General features: G+C 37.7%; 1 non-coding gene across 1 annotated transcript; it reads left to right on the top strand.

Annotated features, from left to right (window-relative positions):
• The first annotated feature begins 268 nt into the window (after nt 1-268).
• On the top strand, nt 269-375 carry LOC141675439 (small nucleolar RNA R71). Its single transcript, XR_012556092.1, has one exon. It is a non-coding gene; the product is annotated as a small nucleolar RNA R71 (small nucleolar RNA).
• Nucleotides 376-4375: the final 4000 nt, after the last annotated feature.

Below are 4375 nucleotides of genomic sequence, written 5' to 3'. Positions count from 1 at the left end.
CGTAGCCAGAGAATAAACCTTCATTGATAGCGCTTGGAGCTGGGCTGCAATAGCGGTGGCTGCATCAACTTCCAGAATACCTGCTACCTTGCCTGACGTCATCCTCTGAGTTGGGTTTTGATGCTCATTTGCAGCCATCGTCTCGATAAGATTATACGCCTCAGTATAGCTTTTAGCCCATAAGGCGCCTCCAGCTGCTGCATCGAGCATGGGCCGAGATTGGGCCCCCAAACCATTATAGAAACCAGTGATCACCATCCAATCCGGCATTCCATGATGTGGGCATTTTCTCAACATTTCCTTGTAGCGTTCCCAAGCCTCGCACATAGATTCTGTAGGTTGCTGCGCAAACTGAGTAAGAGCACTCCTCATAGCAGCAGTCTTTGCCATCGGATAAAACTTCACCAGAAACTTTTGCGCAAGATCTTGCCACGTAGTGATGGACCCAGCTGGTTCAGAATGTAACCAGTCTTTAGCCTTGTCCCTTAGTGAGAATAGGAAAAACCTCAACTTGATAGCCTCATCAGTCACGCCATTATACTTAAAAGTGCTGCAGATCTCGATAAAATTCCTTATGTGCATGTTGGGGTCTTCAGTTGCCGCTCCTCCAAAAGAAACAGAATTCTGCACCATCTGAATAGTGCCCGGCTTGATTTCAAAGGTGTTAGCTTGAATAGCCGGATGAAGGATGCTTGACTGAATGTCATCAATTTTAGGCCGAGAAAAATCCATAAGAGCTGGATCAGCTTGAACAATACGATCTCCCATGTTTACTGGTTCTTTCTGCTCAGTTCCTGAATCCGAATCCTCAAAATCTAACTTCTCCGGAATATCAAGAACTTCGTCTGTCTCCTCAGCTGTATCTAAAGTCCTCTTGCGAGCACGAAAATGAGTTTGCATAAACGCTTGCTAAAGTACCTGAAACACAACCAGAAAAAATAAGTAACTACTACGTCCTAATCACTGAGTCCTAATGACCAATGATGGTAAGTACATAAACTAAACAAATACGCCGAGTCCCCGGCAGCGGCGCCAAAAACTTGTTAGGGCGAAAACACGCGCTAATATTCACGCAAGTATACGCGTTCGCAAGTAATATAGAATATTTTCTAGTTCGTTCCCTCAGAGACTCAGACTAAATTATTGTCTAATTAAACTCACTCACCAATGTATGATTACTTCTCAATGTTAAGATAATAACACTTAAAGTTGTTGATTAAATATTAACTATAATTAACTACTTAATTAACCACTTAACTAACACTTCAATTTATCAATAATAAAACACTCATGAGATCACAACTTCATTATTACTTCCTTCTATAGCCATTGTTATTACCTTTAGCATGTGACAGTGATGATATTAATCGAATAACACGAAACTGATAAAAGCCAACTTTCATAGTACTAATACCATTCTACCAAGCATCCACAATTAAGATAGAAGTTGAATAGTCATCAATTATGTTGAGTTCCTATATGTCTACAGAAATTGACAACACAACTATTTAAGCACAAGTTATTCCTTTTTGATTACATAGGGCAAATAAAACTGTTAGAGTTACCCACTAATCATGCACAACGTACATGAACCTATGCTAGCATGGCAAGTTCTAAATCTCAAGATCCACCGTCGCTTCACAATAGATTAACACCCTATCTTATATGTTCGCGACACACATAAGATGAATACGCACAACCAATACTAGATATCAAGCAATCATCACACACTAAAGTATTAAACAATTAACTAAAGAATTCCATAATAAATCCGTTGCAACCCCATGATCACGATTAGCCCATAATAGAACTTATCGCCATCATGGGTTCATATGAAATCATGATAAATAAACACAAGAAAATAATAACTAAACTAATTATATTAAAACAGAGTACGTCACAAGAGTAAATAAGTCAAAGCAAGAAAACTAGCATCCAACGTTACAACGAAACAAGAATCACAAGAAAATATGCTTCCTCTTCGTTGCGGTGTGCTAAATCGGTCTTCTTCCTTATCTCCTTCGCTTCTTGCGTAAAACACAATCTTCTTCTTCTTTTTTTTTCCCTGTGAAAACGTCTCAAATCTACTTATATAATAGTCCCATAAAACTCAGATTACATAGAAGTTGGAAGCCAAACAGAAGTAGAAGTCTAAAATAATTCAGCAAAATTCCCGACCCTGCGCGGCCGCTAAGCATAGCTGCGCGGGCGCGCAGGCCTCCACTGGAAAAAATCCAAGTTTGCTCCATTTCTTCTCCGTAATCTGCCCGTTCCTTTCCTCTCGCAATGGTGAACACATGCCAAGGCTTATTCTTGATGATTCCTCCCCCGAAATGCAACTAATACCCTGAAATGCATAAACACTAGAAAAACGCATCAAATACACAAAATACTTGATTTCAAGACACCAATTTAAGCCATTTTAAGACGTTCTAAGTGGTATAAAATGCCACTCATCAATCATTAATCTCATTAATAAGGTGATATCGCTTAAGGACATGCCTAAACAGTCTCCTTAGTTGTTTCGAAAACATCAATATATTTGGCTTCCATAGAATCATCAATGTTCTTGCTATGAACTATTCATGCTAATATCAATTATATTTAGACAAAACACAAACCAGACATAAACTCGTAATCATCCTTGTCTGTCCAAAAATTAGGTTCAGAAAATAGTATCAGTGTAACCCTTTACAACCAGTTCCCTATCTTCTCCATACACCAAAAATAAATCTTTAGTCCTCTTTCAGTACTTAGGAATATTCTTAAAAAACTATCATGTGACCCTCACCTGGATTATACTGGTATCTGATCGTCATGCTCAAAGCATACGAAAAATCAGGATAAATACATATCATTGTACACAATATAGATCCAATTGCTGACGCATCTGGAACTTTCTCAAACTGCCCTAATCATCTAATGATTTAGGGAGAAATTATCTTTTGAGATCACTATCCCATAAGACATTGAAACATATCCTTTCTTTGTCTCTTGCATCATAAAATGATGTAATATTTTATCAATGTATGTACTCCGGCTAGGTCGATTAATCTTTTCAATCTATCTCTATAGATCTTGATCCCTTATATATAGGTAACATCGTCTAAGTCTTTCACTGAGAAACTATTTCTCAACCAAGTCTTAATAGCCTGTAGAGAAGGTATGACATTCTTTATTTGTTATATGTCATCTACATATAATACTAGAAATGTCACATGGCTCCCACTAACCTTCTTGCAAACACATGGTTCATCTTCATTTTGAATAAAGCCAAACTCTTTGACCGTTTCATCAAAATGAATATTCATTCTCCTTGAGGCTTGCTTCAATCTATAAATAGATAGAAGCAACTTAAAAACTATCTTAGCAAACTTTGGATCAACAAAACCCTCAGGTTGTATCATATATACATCATCTTCAAGGCTCCCATATAAGAAAGCAGTTTTGACATCCATTTGCTAAATCTCAAAGTAAAAGTAAGCAACTATTGCTAACAAATTCCTGATGGACTTGACCATAGTAACCGGTGAAAAAGTCTCATCATAGTTTATACCATGAATTTGTTTGAAACTTTTTGCAACTAGTCGCGTCTTATAGGTCTGTACTTTACCATCCATGCCAGTTTTCTTCTTGAAAACCAACTTGCACCCTATAGGTTTTACCCCTTCGAGTGGATCAACTAAAGTCAATACTTTATTTTGATACATGGATTCCATCTCGGATTTCATGGCCTCTAGCTATCTCTCGGAGTCTAAACTGTTCATAGTATCTTGGTAGGTGAGAAGCTTATCATTATCCGTAAGCATCACATCACCATCTTGAGTCAAAAGAAATTCATAATTTCTCCCGGGATCATGGTGAATCCTACTAGATCTACGAATAACCTGTGTTTCTTGGACAAGATTACTTTCAACATTTTAATGTACATCCTGATCTTATTCCAACTCTGGTTCAATGTTATCATGAGGTTCTCGATCTTCATCGAGATGTATTATCCTCCCACTGATTTTCTTAGAAAGTAGTTCGCCCTCAAGAAATACAGCGGCATGAGCAACAAACACTTTGTTCTCGAAAGGATTATAAAACTATACCCTAGTCTCACTTGGATATCCCAAAAAATAGCATCTATCTAATTTTTGTCCAAGCTTGTCAGAGGCTAAACGTTTACTAACGCGTTACGTCCCTAAATTTTCATAAATGACATGATATGACATTCATCACTCTATATCTCATACGGAGTATTTTGAACCGCTTTAGTCGGAACTTGGTTAACTGTATATGCAGCCATTTCTAGAGCATAACCCTAGAAACTGAATAGAAGATCCGTTTGACTCATCATCGATCGCACTATGTCCAACAAGGTAGGATTTGA

Source organism: Apium graveolens, chromosome 7, assembly GCF_009905375.1.
Source record: "Apium graveolens cultivar Ventura chromosome 7, ASM990537v1, whole genome shotgun sequence".
Classification (NCBI taxonomy): Eukaryota; Viridiplantae; Streptophyta; class Magnoliopsida; order Apiales; family Apiaceae; genus Apium; species Apium graveolens.
Note: the sequence above shows the minus strand (reverse complement) of the source record. Positions and strands in the feature narration are given on the sequence as shown.